Here is a 19,106-nt window from a genome sequence, read left to right as displayed (position 1 = left end):
AAAGATCGGACATCATTCAAATAAATATTCCTCCTTCGCTCGGATTTAACTGAAACGGCCAAGAAGTCGCGATAAATCTATTGCATGGAAAACTGAAATCATCCCAAGGATTTCCGACGACTGTTCGCCACCTTTTCAGCGCTCTGCTTCTCTCTCGTTATTCTTTGTAGAATATTAGTTTCGTTTGCAAAGTGCACGGTCTTTACTACTCGACACGGAATTCGTTTTTTCCTTGCTTCCAATGCACTTTCTTACCTAGGGATAGAAACTTTATCGTGAACCAGACCCATTTCACCATTCGGTGTACCTCTTTGTATTAAATAAATGACCAAATTTTTTATGCGTATACAGTAATTTGGAAATACCGCATACGTATTTAAAAAATAACACAACTTCAAAATCTGAATTTATTAACTTTTCTTTAATGTTGACACTACGTAAATTAAACATAATCTAAATAAGTATAAATACTGAGATCTCTCCGCACCAACTGAAGGTAAAAAGCGGATAAGTACTTATTCTGATAAAAACCATAGATTAATGGACAAGATTTCTAAAACGGCAAATTGCTTTTATAAAGGTAGAAAAATAACCTACTTTCAATGCTGTTTGAAACGAATACCCATTTAATACTGAATTCGTTGAAATCCTTCGCTGAGCACATTTGGAGGATCAAAACGAGTGAAAGGGGCGAGCTACTCGCCCAAATCGATGGTCGAATAAAAATCTAGTAAAAAGCTTGGCCGAATTCGCATACATCAAGTTAAATCGAACGGCTTCTGGCACAAGTAGAGAAAGGGAATGGAGGAAAACACCCCTAGTTCCCGTCCTCGGCATCCTTCTACCCTTCCTCTATTTCCCTCGCGTACACACGGCGCAAACTAGTCGATGGCGACGGCGGCGGCGGCGGCGGCGGCGGCGGCGAAGGCAGCGGAGTTTATTGAAGTATCGCTAATCCCCCGGGATGATCCGGCAGGGTAACGTGGCAGCTGCGTCCTAACATGCCTTAAAGTACGAACTGGCGGCCATGGGATGCCATGATTTACTCGGCCGAGTCTCGAACCCACAATCTGTAAGGCTTAGCGAGTCTGCGATTTCCTGGCCAACTACGACTTCCTAGTTTCGCCGAGCTCGCGATATTAAAACCCATCCATTTTCTCAGATTTTCCCGCTTCAGCCTCCGTTCGTCAACTTCTATACGAGGTGAGCCACCGTCCGAGGCACGTTCGTTCGATCGATCTCGCGTCCCGCCGAAGACGCGATCTATCTTTCCAACCTAGCCCCCGCGCGAGTTCGATCATCGCGTTATCTCCCATCGCGAACGCGACGATCGTGCAAGGAAATTTTCCACCGTTTCCCCGCCGGCATATTGATTTCCATCGCAAGACATTCGAGAAGCGGACGTCGCTTACTCCCGGACGAAGGAATCTATTCGCGAACGGGTGGATGTCCCGAGTAACTCCCTTTTCGAAATAAGATCCCTTCGTGGCCTAGTGGAGTATTTCTCGTTACGCTCGTTGATGCCACGGTTTCCACGGTTTTACGTGTTGTTCCGCTATTCCTAAAGCGGCTCACGTATTCTGGTGATGATGTCACGCGTGAAGAGAGCAAAATATAAAGCCACGCCAGGACCCTACCGAACTCCAGCCAGGTGGATTCGCTCGAGTCGAGGGAGGCAGTGGCAGAGAAAGAACAGGCAACAGACAGGTGGCGTATGGAAACGTGCAGTTACAAAATATCACGGGGGGTTCTACTTAGAATGCCGTGAAATGCTTCCCGCGTGCTGTCACTGTACAAACGAAAGCAAAGAACACACGGATCTGTTCCAATGTCTGTAACGGTAGATGTTTCTGCGCTGAGACATCGCTCGTAAGGTATCGTTTGGTCGAATATTCCCTTAGGCTCTAGCACCATTACTTTCTATTCAACAACGTTTCTCAATCCAATTCATTTTTCCCACTAGAGACACACGAATGCTGAAAATCACCAGAAGACTCGGCTAGGTTTAGCAGACAGAGCAGGAACGTGTCGCTCGAACGAGTGGTATCTCACGAACTCCACGATATAGATCTGCCTGAACCACCCTTACCGCGGACGATGCATATTCAAGAGGATCATGACAGCGTCATTAAGGACGCACGGAAAGAAATCAATCGACGATTCCAGCGTCAACACACTTACCTCGATTACGAGAGTTACTTAATTGAAGAGTTCATTATACGCATATACATTAAAGAGGATATTATCAGTATATGAGGACCTCTTTAATATCCTCGATGCTGTATTATCGACCATAGGAGAGACCGATTAATCGAATGGACGCTTATTGAAGGACTATCGCTAAGCTCGGCAATGTCGATGGCGTATTCACGGGTCCAACAGTTCGCCGATCAAACCATATTAATATTAACGCTGCGATGCATTTAAAGGGAGACACAAACAGATCGTCAATGAAAATAAAACTTGTCGCTGTCGATTCTGGTAGCTCGTTTCTCTTTGATCTATCCATTAATTGCGCTGTGAAAAGTCAGTACGTTCGAAAGTCAGGAATGAGCGAAACAAAAAAACGAAAGGAAATAGTGACTGCCACGGAAGTCGCTGAACTTTCATCCTCGTTGAAAAGGCTTCGTTTCGACCGGAAGATGCGTTATTAACGTAAAAGCGTCAATTACGCATATAGGGGTGACTACGTTTCATAGTAATTACAATTTTGCGTGCTAGATTCGACTCGAATTTATGAGTCCGAAAAGATGTTACGTGTCCGTTAGTTTCGTGCAGACCAATGACTATTAGCATTCCTAAAATGCGGCTGCAAGTTGTTATTAGTAAGCCATAACGTTAGCATAAAATGTCCCCGGGGATCGGTGGCCAGTGCCAACTAGACACCCGTCGAGTTGCTTACACAGAACGGGGCGAACGTTACAGGGTTATCACGGTCTAATCTGGAAAGGGCAATGACACGTGGCTAAATTATTAGGTTTTGTATAATTGGCCACGTCAACGGTTTGCAGTTTGCTCTTACTCGGTACACCCAGTGCATTTGTCTATCATTGAATATTTTCCTAGGAAGATCTAACTACAAGGGTTATACATAAAACCCTAGTTCCAACAAGAAATATTTGCAAGATGTAGCGCAGCAAGCTCTCCAGAATAAATAACAAGCTACTTGCGCGCAATTACGAGATCTTCAAAAGTAATGAGTCTTCTCGTTTTGTAACTGAAATTGCTAAATCTGGTTAAAATACGAGTGTGTTATATATATATCACGATTTTGAAGCATCCTACAGTCCGTTAGGTTATATGCGCCTCTGTTGATTCATTAGTACTAAGTAATTATTAAACAAGTGATAATTTGTTTAATCCTTTCAGTGCTAATCCCGTGTATGTATAGTTTGACGTAACAGCACTGAACATTATAAATTAGAATTTGAATACTATAAGGGATGAGGTGAATGATAAACTTTTTAATAGCAGAGTTTTATGTAATCTGTCAAAACTATTTCACATAAAGTAATTCGTGGTGTAACCATCCGCATAAAATTTAATATGAAAGTGACAAACTTAACGAATACGCTAAAAAAATGGAGTAAAAAGCTTGCTGTATGTTTCATTTGAAAATAAAAAATCGCTTAAAAAGACATTTTTACAGCAAGGCACTAAGAACGAAAACCATGTTTTGCTTTAAAAGGAAACTGTTTTAAACTAAATTTTAATAAATAGTATACAGACCTGTTTCTACAAATACAGTCTTGTTATATTTGGAAGGAATCTCGAGAAAATATTGTCGGTTAATGATCCTACGGTAAAATTCAGTGAGCAAACAGAGCTGCACGGGAAAGCAGACCCTCGAAGATTTTTCAATAATTACGGAGATGAATATTAACTCAAAAAGTAATTGGTAAAAGTTAGCTTCATGTTTACCGTGTTTGCGCTCGAGACCCATCTCTTTTTAGTATCTCTTGGAATGTACAGCTATATTCCATTCCCGCGTCGTTAATTAATCGTTGAGTAATTCTATTCGAGTAAATGGAAGTTGTTGCGTTTCGAACCAAAACTAAAAAAACTTCTCGTTTAGAAATTTCAGACGGTGAAAGTTAGAAAATATATTTAGTTAGACGCGTATCAATGTGATTAGGATTCTACCACTTTATACGAGTATTTCAGTCAGTAGAATTTTTCGGTCACATAAAATTGTTTTTATAATTATATGTTGACTGTTAGTGATTAACACGATTACGTTACAATTTTGGAAATTGAATTCTAAACTGAGACACTACTCATGTTATAACACAACAACTACACTGGGACCACCATTTTCCTCGAATTGAAAAAGTTTTGAAAAGGGAATCTTCCCTTTTAGTTGATAAAAGTTACGCAAAAAAATTAATGTAACTTCATCCTGGATATAAAAACGAATTATACCATCAAATATCGTAAAAGGGATTTTGTAAAATATTTTTTTTAATACCAAACCCCATAAAGAAAAATTTATTTATACAGGAAAATATCAATACTATTTGAGAGGCAGTAAAAGGTAACGATACAATAGCAGAAAATACTTCAATTAATATCCAGAGCACGCGGTTATCAAATATTTATGAACGAACCTAATAATGAGAAACGAAGTTACCTACTTATGCACGAAGCTAATAATTATAGAAACATTCGTATACACACATAATGAATTACAAAATACGATTTAAGCAAACGCAGAATCCTTGGACTTCGTCGTTTCGAGTTGCTCACTTCGGGGTAATGGAAACTTATTAAAATTAAAGCTTCCAGAAGAAAAATCCGATGTTAATCGTTCGTACAAGCTGCAAACGTTCGTGGCTCATGCAAGCTTTTCCACAGCAGCTTCACAAAACGGAAGAATTTTGTCTCTCGTTTTTCTTTCGAAAGTTTTTTAAGCTCTCCCGTGTCTCTTCGACGCACGCGCCATAGCCACAAGCGCAAAGGACTTAATCCGTTTCATTGGCCGCATAAAAGAGGAAGTGCGAGGGATAGAGACGAACAAGGGGAAAGACAGAGACAGGAAAGATCTGGCAAGCGGGCGGACGCGCGTCTCTCACATCGCATTGGTCGCCGTTTATTAAGCGTTATTAAGCAGGAAACGAGAAAAGAGCTCGACAGCGACGGATCTTTATTTTATACGCGCGTTGCGAATACACACCGCTCCGGATTATCTTGGCGTACAGCTGACTGACGTGAAATTCGAAAGAAGAGCCTTTAATCCATCCCTGCCTCTAACGTTTCCCGCCTGGCCGACTGCGAGTTTAGCACAAGCCTCGAGCTTTTCCGACCTGTTTCACGACTAGCCGCCAATCACCAACTTCGGATGCTGGCCTTTACCTTCCACCGTTTTTTTTTTTTCAATCGATTCCAAGATCCACAGGAGCCAGAGAACCATTAATACCATGAAACGGTTATGTGCTCCATGCTGAGACGAGCGAGTGGCGGTAACGTCCTTTGTGATTCGTTAACAGGAGTAAAAAAACGGCACGATAACAAGGAAGCTTTGAAAGCGGAAATGAAAAGGAAAATAATGTGCAAGTCACGGCGAGAAAAGTATTTTCGGGGCAGAAGGATATACAGGGAGAAACGCTCGCGCGGAACAGAGGGAGAAGAAAGGCGAGGGCTAAAAGTGGAGCAAACAACTCAACACCATCTTTAATGCAGGACATCTCATGAACCAAGTCCGAGTAGTAGGTTTCCGCGATACTCTTAAGAACGGTGGAAGGTGGAAACCTCTCCCAAGAATTCCAGCGTTCTTTCGTGCTAGAGTAAAGAGCAGAAAGTATGTACTTCACCTCGAGAGAAAGGTATCCCTAACGGGCGGTTTTATTATCGAACGAGGAAGGCACGCACGGTATCTCGCGCTGCCAAGTATCGGAGGCCTCGACCGGTTCTAATTGTGCACGAATGAAACCCGGAAGTGGTCCTCGACCGTGCCTTAACGACGCTTCTGGGAGAAGACGGATCTTGGAGAGGGTTGAAATAACACCGATACGAAAGAAGATGAGCGGCGGGAGCTGGTAATCTGCTACCACAATCCGCTCAAGACAAGTTCAAGTTCTAATTACATAAAAACTAGTTTCACCTCAAAAGTTTCCTTAGCTTTACACGGGGAGACCTTTTACGCCGAGAGTATCGTTTCCCCATTTTTTTTTTTTCCTTTACGATCCATGGAAGTTATGGTCCCGTTCGCCTCCTTTTTTAAACTCTGGCCTACACTCTATTACTCAGTGGCTGCAATGGTGCAGAGGCCAGTGCAGCGGGAAGGACGAAAGGAATACACACAGCGCGGGGCTCGTGACTCGTTTTACGAGGAAAGAAGTTGGTCGATGTTTCAAAATGACACGGAGCCGTCGTAAATAGAGCAAGTAAACCGACAACAGGATTTCTCGTCCGTAGACGTTCGAGCTTAAAGTTTAATGAAAAGCTTTACGTACGGTCGGTCCTCGGCTCGTAAGTCGGAGAGAATGGCTCTTTAAATCTTATCTGAATTCGAATGTACGATTATCGGAACGAGAAGGGTACACGGAATGGGTGGAATTGGATAAAACGTCGTTAATCGTTGAACAAAGCTGGCATTGTCGCGCTAATCAGCAGCGGCCACCTTGATCGAAAATAAATCGTCGAGAACGAACACGCGGCGGCGGGGTTTCGCTCGGGCACGAACGCCACTTTTCTTTATTGCACTTTCATACGTGTACTGGGTGCAGTTTCACGGGCGCGTCTTGAAATTTACCAGTCGGCTTTCCATTCGTCCGGAATACAGCTTTCCTTGGACATAAATACGTACGAATGCGCACGTATACGTGCCTCTATGATACACATTTTAAGCGACACAATCATCAACAATAATAAATCCAATAGAGTTCATATGTATTAAACAACAACGGACAAACTGTTAAAGGAAAATGAGAGCGAGACCTCTGATTTGTACAAGATTTCACAGGGCCCAAATTGCTTCGTGTAACGCTTTCATTAAAAAGAGAATGAAAATAACGTCTGTGTAATAGATATCGTTGAAAAAGAACTACGAGGGAGAATGGGAAAGCTTTGCCTTCACTTATATTTTTATTTCAAACTGGTGTGATGGAATTTGCCATACGTAACTTCGAAATCAAACTGTTAATTATAATTTTAGTTAAATAGTCTGCCAAATACACAATTTAAATTTTTATACGTTAATTTTTAGATTTTAAGATTCTTTTAGTAATGACAATTAGAATTGGGCAAGATAGATTAATGCCAAAACTGAAGAAAGCAATTTAAGAGAGTGAAAAATATTCGGGCGAATAGAAAACTCCAGAAATTACAAAAAATTAATGCATTCGATGTGTTAAAACACTAATAAAGAAAAGAGGATTACGTATAATATGTTAAATGATATAATTCAGCGTTCTATGTCACAAAGCTCTAAATGTGTGAAAATATGTTCGTTTCAGTGAAAATAGCTTACAACGTATATTGTCTTATTTTTGTAATCGTACAGTTTAACGTTTATGATATGTTGTAAGTACATTTAATTTATGGATTTAAAGATAGGAATAAAGCACGTCGTACACTGTCCCATATTTACAAGTGATTCGCAATAAAATGTCTGTATCAATACTAGTTTTCATCACTGCACTATATACAAAAGGATGGAACTAAATATACGTGTATAATTTTTGTTTATTATTTAAATTTCGAACAGTGAATAAAGAATACCACTTATAATGCATTTAAACTAACAAAAATTGTTTCGACAGAAACTTGCTTTTACAGGATTAACTTGTAAAATGAAAGGCAAGTTAGCTTCATTACTGATATACAAAAATTGTATTTATCTAATATTATTTAATCAAACATTTTTTCCCTTAATTCGTTGTTTATCCAGGAGTAAAATTTTTCAGCTAACCATCACACTGTCGGAAAATCGCATCGATCGTTTCCAAATAGCATCAACTTTGCCCGTACGTGTTTGAACAGCTTCGCCCTTACCCTGTGTTCTATTACGTCCGAGGGCTGTCAGTTCGATGCGGTAAATAAGTTCCGACCCGCCTAAACTGAATTCGTTCCCGGCGCAGCTACGCGGAGAATGCAATCGTTATAGATGTTCTTTCGTCAAGGCAGCGACGTAACGCCGCCGCAGGAGAGTGTTACGGTCTGTCGTCGAACGCGGAGGAGAATCGTTTAACCGATTTAAGGGTGGAAACCATACAGCGAGTGGTCGGTCGGTGGCCCGATTGTAGTCCTTATCACCGGCAGTAACAGGGTGCGCTCTCGCGTGCCAATGATTGCATGGTTCCCGAGCGTTCTACCGTGAGCACTGCCGCCGTCCCACTAATACTGTTATGGAAGCAGGTCCTTGGATCACCATCAACCTGCTACCTTCTCTATCCTCCAGGAATACAGAGCAGATTGGGTGTACGGTGTCAGTTGCGTGTCCCAATTAAAGCTAATGTCCATTGTTCACTCGCTGGACGGTACAGACGATGTTTGGAGCAATCGATCCCTAAATACCTCCGACTCTTGCAAAACTGCTACTAACCCTCGCGCAACGTACACGAAACATTCGTTAATTTCCGCTGGTAAAACAATCAGGATTGTGTGATCAAAGATTGCCGCGACGTGTCACCGAAAGAATTTCTCTGCTCGTACCAACTGAACAGCTCGCGGAAGTTTATACGAAAACCGTCAACAACGCAGACATAATTCACCTTGTATCGCAGCTATTCGTGCGCGACGCTCGACATAAATTGGATCAAATTTTCACGCGGCGGAATACGATAGAGCACGCGTGGCGCGGGTGCAACTGTTTTCGAGGGCGGTTTCTGTACGAAGGAACATACAAGCTGACATCAACGACTGATATCGAATTCGCGAACACCAGTTAATCAATGTTCCAACCGCACAACGGTGTTTCCATTTCGTTTTTCAAGGCCGAAAAAGGGAACTGCGCCAATAGTTGCAACGACACGTCCCTAAAATTTTCAAACTCGAATGATAAATAAGATTTATCCTTGATTCAATTTGGTCGTTTTTTAAAATCCATTCAGCAAACTAAGACGAATTTCTGGTCACAGCTTTCGGGCGGCGCGTTTCTCTCGGCTCAGCTTTAATACGGAGGAGCGGGCGATCGCGTGAAGCAGGGCTTAAGCTTGGCTTACGCTTTAAGTGACAGTAATGAAATCAGGTGTCAGTTGGTTTTGTTGGCAACACACTCTGATTTCTTCCATGCACACGGCGCTGTTGACTCGCGGCGCGCATCCATTATTCGATGATGAACCGTAAATCTTTGCGAGGCGATCGATGACAAAAACGATCTGGGAGAGGACAAAGAAAAAGGAGTAACGCTATCGAACACGACTTCCAAAGTTTTAATATTTAAAACATGGACTAGCCGTGTCGCGCGACGCGAAGTCTTGAAAAATGAGCAAACTTGCTGGGCTGTTTCTTCCCGTCGCTTCTCTGGGAATCACTGTTTCTCCCGAGCAGTCTTAATTAATTGACACGCAAGCTCGTAATAAAAAGCTGCGACGAACGAGGAAGGAAAACAAAATGAGCGTGGAGAAGGGCAGGGCCCGGAAGGTGCTCAAAAGAAAGAAAGGTGAGAGGCAAACGCTAGTGAGAACGATGGGGTCAGAGTGGGTAAGAGAGTGGGATTGCTTGGCCAAGAGGCCGAGGCTGATGCCGGTGCTGAAGCATCAGCCTCGGGCAGTAGTTACACCATAGCTCGGTTCAGCTTCTGCCGCAATTCGCGAGTGTACGTACTTCGAATCTCCCGGCGTTTTCCTAAAAGATATACAAGCGGAAGCCCCTTCTCTCTTTATGTCCTATCCTATCCAACCTAGCCCGATCCCTTTACTCCTCACCTCAGCCTCACCCTCCACGCACGTTTATTTAGCTACTACGTGTACTTGACATTACGTAATTAAATGCATACACCCGCCAGTGAGAACGGCCGCCTTAGTGTATATTCATCTATGGGAGATACCTCTCTACAATTACGCAGAGACAGCGTATTTCGTGTAATCGCACGGATTAAAATGGCTCTAGTTTTCCATTTTTCTTCTTTCCAGGACCTTCCTAATCGTCACGTTAGTACAAACATAAACAGAGTTAGAGTCTTTTGACGGGATCAGCATCGCATGCTGCCGCCACTCGTGTCTACATTTTATTTATCGCCTGTTAACCCGCCGTGACTGTGGCCGACGTAATCGCGAGGTCATTAAAGTCATTAAACCGCTGCACAACCACTGTACCTTTATTCCTACACTCTCGTCAGTCTCTGGTTTATTCTGTGCACGTTTCCCTTTGTGCTATTTCTCCCCGCACTGTTGTCAGTTTTCTTTGCAGACCACACGAGTGTCCACATAGTAAATGACAGGGACATTGCGCGCGATTTCTACTGTCCACATCTCTATGATTTCATTCTCAGATTTATGTAACAGTTCTTTGTTATCTAAACTTTGCCACAGTCAAGTAATTCCAAATGCTGGTGAGTATAGTTTTAAACTATAGAAATTGATTTTATAAGCGTTTTGCATGTATTTGGCATTGATTAGATTGACGATATTCAGTGACTTGCGAATTTATTCACACAGAAATAGTTAAATTCTTTTGTTTAATTTTAAAGACATGCCCCATCTTATATTAGCATACTTATTGCATATCTATGACGGGACTTGCACCAGTTTCTTAAAAAAATGTAGAAAAAGTGATCGACGGTGACGTCTTCACTTAATGAAATCATAGAAGTTGAATGAACAAAGATACATCACAGTAGTTCTCATAATTAACTGCTGTTTTAAATACTTATGAACGAATTCGTGAGTAATTATAGCAGTAATTGTAGTAATGTGATCATACTCAGACGTGCTGACTTTACATTTTACTAGTAATTTAAAAGCTTTATAAAATGCAGAATTTTATACATAAAAATAACAGTGTTTTCAGATTCAATCCTAAGGTTGCACGAAATCCTATAATTATTACAGTTATAAAATACACAATTTTTGTCTGAAATCCGGAATTAATATTATTTTGATTCCTCTATCCAGTTTGTAATATCCTACGTTCTCAGCCTGTTTAATTTTCTCCAGTCCTCGACAAGATAAAGAAACAAGATCGTCAAAACCGATTCATTTCATGAAATACAAGAGAACACGGTTTTCTTATTAAACATGAGGTTTCACCAGGATAAACAAGTAGAAGAAGCGGAAAGGAAAGAAGAAAAGTAAGACGAGGGAAAGGAAGAAGGATAGCAAGAATGTAGGTGGAGGAAGCTGAGGGAAGCGCAGCTACGGACGGGGAACGCGTCGGACGGCTCGAGTCTAATGAACGAATGGGGTCTTTGCAAAAAGGGGAAAGGAAATAAAAAAGCTTACCGTCGCTTTTGCGGTCAGTTACTTTCTACCCTTTACTGCTTTTTTTTCCTCTACGTCCTACACTATATCGCAGACGAATTCCAACAACAAAAAGAACGTAAGCGTCTCACGGTTAAGCAAGTATTTCTCTATTAAGGGTGTTCAGAAAATTAAGGAGATGGCACATGCTTCAACAAAATAGTTTTTCTCCATTACATCCATTGTTGGTACAATGCTTGGTTGCTCTTTTCCTCTTACGTTTTGAGGATAATGAAAATGGAACCTTAACTTTGTTAAACGAAAGAATTCCTCTTCATAGAATACATAGATAAATAAACGACGATCGATCGATATCAATTTAAGAAACCCAATTTAAAAGGAATGAATATATAACGCGAAATCGTCAAGACCTGTAGGGCACTTACATTGAAATCATCGTTAATGAAACGTCATGAAGTTGGTGGGAATATTGCAGCGTGTATGGAAAGCTATTGATTTCCTGAAACATCTGCCCTGTAGGAAACGAAGAGGAAAAAGGAACCAATTAACGAAACCGATGTCTGAATTCAACCGTGACACCGCGAGGTCAGGGGTTGGGGTGGTTCTACGTAAAAGCAAATAAAAAGAAAAGTAATCCAATTACGAATAATCGTTGTGTTCGCTGGGAGCTCGCACGGGCATTCAGCCGAGATATCGAGTGATTAAAAATAATATGCGAGTGCACGTGATCGGAAGTTTGCTCGCGTGTAAGCCAACATGAGCCAAGCACAAGTCACGCTGCTTGGCTTTGATTCCCGCTTTTCCAGCCCGCTCCTGCCCTCTCTTTCACTTTCCTCTGTCCCTCTACCTCTACGTGAACCTAAGTGACAACCCCCTTTTCAATGCACTGAAAACCCTTCGTACGTTGACTCTACGCCAACCCTGCTTATACGCCACGCAGAAAGTGTGATTAATCGATGAGATAATGATCTCTTTTCGGTTTTCAGGCACCGCCTCGATCGCGTTTCGCTCAGTCACATTCGAGCACACTCTACAACTCGACTGGAAATGTTGATACGATTTAGCGTGCTACTAAAAACACTTTAATGGAGGTAAGGTCTGAAATAGCAGATTTACTTTTTTAACAGGATTTTGTTGCTAAATAAAATGAACACCAATGTGCATTTTACCGTTTCAATTCTCATTCAACGATGTCTACCTTCAAGATCTTTCTTTTCTGAATGCCAAATTTCTATCGATTTCTTTCTTCCACAGCAGTGCTCTGTATTATCGCTCACCACTTCCTTTCTTACGGCATTCCTGAACTTTCATCTATTGATAACGATCCTGCTCGAGGACGAGAGCATCAGGTGCAACAAATGGTACAGCACCAAAGTGCACTGTAAGGTTCGCATTTCGCGCAACCCATACCCGGTTTGGAAGGCTGTGACACCGATTTACTGCAGGTAAACAGACTGAAGTTATCGGCGGCCACCTGTATCACTGTCGGTAATGCATTCTTGGACGGTCGGTAACACAATTTTGGAGACGTCGGTAAGAACTTACCTTCGTTTCTTACGTTATTTGACGATAAAACAGGGTTAAAACAGTCGATAAACAACAGAATATATTTTCTATACGCTTTGTAATATTTTTTATATCATAGAACGTAGATAGAACCATTTTTTGAATTAGCCTTAATCTACGTCAATTTTTACGATCTAAATGTTTGTGCGTTAAAAGGAAATGTGATCATAGTACCGCTTTAGAAGGAAAGCTTTACGATAATTAAATTAATAAATTACGTGTAATTTCAGGGCTAAGAAGATACAGTGAAATTGACCGAAGACGGAAATGCAATCAAGACAATTCATGGGAGAAAAGTATGTCGCACTGCTCGAGAAATTGGGGCCTTTGGTATAATTGGGTCTCATTCGTGTTAGAAGATATTAAAACTAACAGATGTACAAAAAATGTAAGCACAATTGCAGAAAGCTGTGATATATGAAAAAAGCAAACAGAAAGTCGAATGATTTACTAGATAACGTGCACACGGGTATCCAGTGCAGATATTTTAAAAATATCAATATGAGATAGAAATCAGCGTTATGTATTCACCAGTAATATAATATCGGCATAGCCGTTAGGTAACATTCGATATCGTGCACACATGCTGAATCTAATTTCATTTAAGTAACAACAAATTATATGTGCGTTACGAAGTGCTCATATTCAATGTAAATAAAAATACGTTATAATTGGACAATTATTGTGACAAAACAAAAATTATGATACGTACAGTTAAAAAACATAGTATGTGTACTTAACAATCTTTACAAAAACAGTGCGAAAGAATTGAAAATTTTTGACTGAAGAAAAATAATGTATGTTGTCTTTAAAATGTAAAATGTACTCAAAATATTAAATGTAGAAAGTATAATTGGAACAAAATTGCGTTAACAGAAAAAAATAACTTTATGTCGAATTACGAAAAATCTCCAGTAACATTGTGCTGTGATATGTTTGTAGTTACTACAAATAACGAAATAATACATATTTTATTTGAACAATTCAAGCACAGTTTACGTAGAAAATTATGTTTATCGTTATCGAACGTTACTATGCAATGATTAATGACATCACCGAATACTCCACGTTTCCTCGACAGAAATAAATTAATACATATAGTTTACGTAATATCAATTAGAAAAACCAGTATTCTTTTTAAAATAACACTGACTATGATATTTTTAAAAAACATACAATATGAAAATACTGACATTTCCCACAGAAAATGCAAACATGAAATATTAGTGCGAAGTAAAAATACTGCTTGAAGAATACCTGTGTACTCATTTTTCATGGAGTTGTATGTTACTGAATGCGTAATTGAGAAAATAAATGAAAAGTAAATAAAAATAAACGTACGTTTGTCTGCAGTTTGTGTCTGAACGCTTTCGCACATTCCCTCCTGGGACGGCTCCGTCGGTACGCACCTGTATCCTCTCAACTTCAATCCTCTTTAAATTCGTTCTGAAAACAAACAGAAAACAGAAAAACGCCATTAATTTCCCCGCAATAATGGATATCGGTGAATAAATTACATTACAGTAGCAATGCAAACACTGCACCAATTCCCTTATTATATACAAATTTATAATAAAGGAGACAGAAGACACTATAGATTTCATAAAATCAGTAACAAATATAATAAAGAATTCCCTCATTTTACGACGAAGAGAATAATAACCGTGCGCTTACAGTTCGTTTATTCCACCGACAATGACACAATATAAATTCCAGTCCAAAATCGTCGCGGTAAACTTTGTTTATCAACGACCCCACCATAAACGAGCGTCAAATAAAACGCGCGTCCGGACCAGCGTTAAATCATACGACTGTTTAGGAAGATATAGCAAAATCGATACTTTTCCTTCGGTTGCCTCGCGTAAGCGAAGAAAAATCGAAATTGCAGGACACACGAGGTCCAAACAGCAAAAAAAAACACGAGGAACGATTCCCTGAAACATATCCGTTCAACGCGAAGACAGAATAACGTGTTCTGATAAAAACAGGGCGAAAGAAAACGATGAAGTAGGGACTCGGAGCAGCGAAGGAAAGCATGTCGAGATGCAAGAGGTTATACGTTACTGACGCGCTCGAGTGACACGCGACGCACGTTTGCTCTCGAATGTTTTCGACAATGCATATCTTCGCACGTCGACCATTACTTAGAAGCCACGAGACTGATCGTGCGATCGTCGATTCGTAATTAATGCCGTACACCATGTAAACAAATCGAGTGTCGCCTTGTTTGGAGGGCGACCGTGGAAAGGCAGAGCCAGCGATCATGCACGGAATAGCAAAACACTTACTTAGAATTATCGTATTCACTTCGGCCGATCGAAAACTAATTTCCACTCTCCATCGTTGCATCGTCAGCGGGCATTCACTTCGTCTATTCGCTACGCACTGATTTTAAAAAAGCTCGTGTAAAACATATAAAAAAGGCAACAATTAGGAAAGTGACAAGAAAGTCGCCATAGCGGTGTTAGCACTAAGCGGCCATGTTGCTCTGGCATACCTCGACCGACATCTGCCGGCGCCTCGTGGAAACGCCCGATTACCCACGAAGAATAACCGCGTTCCGAGGCAGTTGCGCGTGGCGTAATCGTCCCCACGATTTTTTCAAATTTTCACTGGGTTTTCGTCAATTTCAAGAGTCAACGCGCAGAATTCGTTCCGTCAGTGTGGTTGAGTATGTTAATAGTGAAGGTGGTCTTGCTTCGGGTTTCCTACGGGAGAGCTACGACAGAATTCGTAGTGGTTGATCAACGGCGTCCTTTCTCACCCATTTTCGATTTGATTTGGGAGAAGAAATTTTCCGTAATTCTCTGTGAACCATGCGAAGAGGGACAAGAATGAGCTACTTTTTACTGGTGAGTACTTTTACCATGGATGTCAGTGACGAATGTGTAACATGTAGTTTTATGATGTTTACGTCAACTTTGAATGAGAAACTTCTCAGGTATTGTACTTCGTGCGACCGTAGTCGAGTCGAAGTTGATGGTATAAAGAGGTTAAATTTTTCATTTCTATAGAAGTGAATATAAGAAATAATATTTTTAGTATAGTTCCGAGAATAGAGATTACTTTATTGTATGTGTGTACAAAATTTGATAAAAATTGAGTAACTGATACTCAAATACCTTGAGAAACCCATTCAAGTGTAGACTTCGTGCGACTTCGTGTTACTATATGAGTCTACTAAATTTCATAAAGATTGAATCATTACTATAAAGCATTTTTATGATATGAATCGAAATGATTCTTTTTCGACCTTTACTTTGACACGTACTTGCGTAAGAACTACATTCGGCGTATAGTTATGTCATTCGGTGGTTCATTCGTGGTAAATAATTGCGAGTACGTGGAATTTGAAAATTCCATTTTAGCATTCGTTTCTGCTTTATGTGCAGATAGTACTGTTCACTGTTCGCATCCTGAAATCTCGAATTCGAGCGGACAATTGAAAATAATTTACGCTTGTATCTAATAGATGGCGCTGCGGTGACGTAGTTGAATGTTCGAAAATGACAAAATCGTATTGCTCGATATGTTTCTCGTTAGCTTATTTTTTTGTATGTTATACGTATACTAATTAGATGTTTTTTAATCCTTATAGATTGTTCTAATAATTATCATGAGCATATATCAAATTCGTTTGTATCGTATAAAATAGCATACAATGAGATCTTATATGAAGTTGGGTACTTTGAGAACTATATATTACTAAAAGTGAGTAAATTTTACGTAAATTAACTTCTTATCAAAAAAGCATTTAAAATCGTCGAATTAAAATTAACATTTTACAGTCAATCTTTATATCATTGCTTGATACAGATTTGACCAATACTACTATTATTTTATGAAGTACATACAAGTGCATGAACAGCTTTTTTTGCAAAAAACGGTACCCAATTTTCAAACATTTTCTTCATCACTTTTTAAAATATTGGAAAAGGGCTTAGTTTGTGAAGATCATTATGTAATTATTAAAAGGAAACTAAAATTAATTTTTATTTAAAATTGTATTGAACCGTGCAGGATGGTAAAATCACGCTTGGATTTAAATTTATTTGCATACAAATTGCGAACTGGTAGTTTAGTAGAAAAAGGTGTATTTTCCAGAAGGAATATACGTTTTATTATATTGCAAGCTATAAACATATATATGCATAAAAATAATTTGTTCAAAAGCTGAGCTTTCCGTATAAAAGAATTATATTATAATTACAATTTCCTTTTCCTAAAAAATGTCTCTTGAGCTACATCATATTTGTTATTATATTTTAATCAAATGTACGTAATGGACTTATTGTTTCACATTGAATTATCTCTTTTAGATTGTAATACCCGTCAGCTTAACCATTTTAGATTCGACAACAAAATTTTAATTTATATTTTGTACGCTTTCGTTGATTATTACTCACACATTTCGAATTAAATATTTACATGGCACATAGTCGATTGTTTTACTGAAACATTCGATCGTAATCATCCATATAATTAAATGGATATTTGTGTTCTTTTCATACTCAAATATAAACAAACAAAATTGAAATTATTAATATTTAGAAAAGACTTCCACGTTCCAATTATCGATCGTGTCGTGTAATAAATGATATTAATATAAAATTTAGTGAATATGTTGTATTGATTATATGTACTTTCTGTTATCGATGACTCGCTATCTCTCATATCTTTAAACAATCGAGAAACTTCTTAGTTGTTTTCGAAACCGTGGCTTGCAGAAAGTATAATATAAAGTAGAATGCATAATTTTAATGAAAGTCATGCGTCCAAGTTTATGACATATGTCAGATGTCGCGTGCAACAAATTACGAACATCACGGAATACGTGTTTCTCGAGTTGGGAATTTTGCGTTCGTTATAGGGAGACCATCGCGTTAAGAGTCGTTATCCGAGTTTGGTTATCCGCTGCCATACGAAAGCACGTAACTTCCTTAACGAACTCTCAAACGAAGTTTACTGACTTTCCGCTTCTATTTCAATCTCGCGCAGCGCGCTTAACTAGTATCAACAATTTCAGCATATTAGCCCGGCAGCATCTTTTCATATAAACATCTGAGCCGCAACGCGACTCCCCGGGGCTCCATTAATTTTTCCATGTTAAAATACAGGATAAATTGAAGGTCACGTCTCGGTCGCGTAGGTTGGACTAATAATTCATAGCGGCATCTAGCATAACTCCAAAAACTTGTGCCCGGAGATGTGTTTTCGTTCTTGGTCTCGAGCAGGGGTAGAACGGGTGGCGAGGTTACGAGAGCGGAGTTTCAAACTCGTATAAATGTGTGGTTGTATGTGTGCACGGCGTAGCGGTCTCTTTCCATGTTTCTGATTACTTTACAAACTTTTGCACCAGTCCGGGCAATGCAGAGGAAGCTTTTAGACACTTGTCTCTTTTAGTGCGTTGCACGTAAATCGCGTTCCTAAAGAATCATATTCTTCGGAGTCCACTGAACCGTACGTTTATTTAAGTTCTACCGGAAATTCAAAAGCGCGTTCTTCGGACGTCTCGACTCAGAAATCGCGAAATCTGCGCTGGCAGAGCAGAGGGAAAACCATATCGGCGCATGCCGATATGTTGTCGCGTATAAATGTTTTATTCCGCGTGCATGTCGAGTTCAGAATGCAAGTCGAATATGATGGCGTGCGTAGCGTTGCATATTTCGCTCGATGTATGACAAAATAATGCGACACGCTGCTTTTTATTTGTTTCGCAAACTGTTTATAAAATAGCTATGCATCCAAAGTGTTTGTAACTAAAAATGCCTTCTGCCACGATTTCGCCGTGGAATTTAATTATGTACTTTGCATGTATGGCGGAATTCTACATCAATATTTAGATTCTCATTCGCCTCAATGTTATATTAAATTCCTTTATATGTATATTTATATATACTTTATAAATAGAGATTTTATATGTATAGATTTTAATATGGTAAAGCCTTGATTTAATAAATTATATCAAGGAGGAGTTATACGTCAACGCCTTTGTGATTACTATATTGTATTTTATGTAGATATACTACTAGTGTAACCAGTAGAATAAATCTACACTATGCCTGACACGATAAGTACTTTACTGATCTCAAGTTCCAAGTCAGACACATTTTACGTGTATTTTAGGCATTTTCTCAACATTTAATAATTCCGAGCTGAAGTTTCAAACACAATTTCGTT

General features: G+C 39.7%; 1 protein-coding gene and 1 long non-coding RNA gene across 2 annotated transcripts in view; one reads left to right on the top strand and one right to left on the bottom strand.

The window, feature by feature from the left end:
* Positions 1 to 15,373, bottom strand: part of Lar (tyrosine-protein phosphatase Lar) — a 237,016-nt gene extending 221,643 nt beyond the window's left edge. Inside the window, exons 1-2 of the mRNA XM_076377450.1 lie at positions 15,215 to 15,373; positions 14,268 to 14,372 (exon numbers count right to left, since the gene is read on the bottom strand). The gene's annotated coding sequence lies outside the window, so the exon portion shown is untranslated. The remainder of the gene's footprint in view (positions 1 to 14,267; positions 14,373 to 15,214) is intronic.
* On the top strand, positions 12,427 to 12,809 carry LOC143179592 (uncharacterized). The gene is made up of 2 exons (XR_013001990.1): positions 12,427 to 12,451; positions 12,618 to 12,809. It is a non-coding gene; the product is annotated as an uncharacterized LOC143179592 (long non-coding RNA).
* Positions 15,374 to 19,106: the final 3,733 nt, after the last annotated feature.

This window comes from Calliopsis andreniformis, chromosome 5 (assembly GCF_051401765.1).
Source record: "Calliopsis andreniformis isolate RMS-2024a chromosome 5, iyCalAndr_principal, whole genome shotgun sequence".
Classification (NCBI taxonomy): Eukaryota; Metazoa; Arthropoda; class Insecta; order Hymenoptera; family Andrenidae; genus Calliopsis; species Calliopsis andreniformis.
The sequence above is the reverse complement of the archived record's forward strand: the minus strand, read 5'-3'. Positions and strand labels throughout refer to the sequence as shown.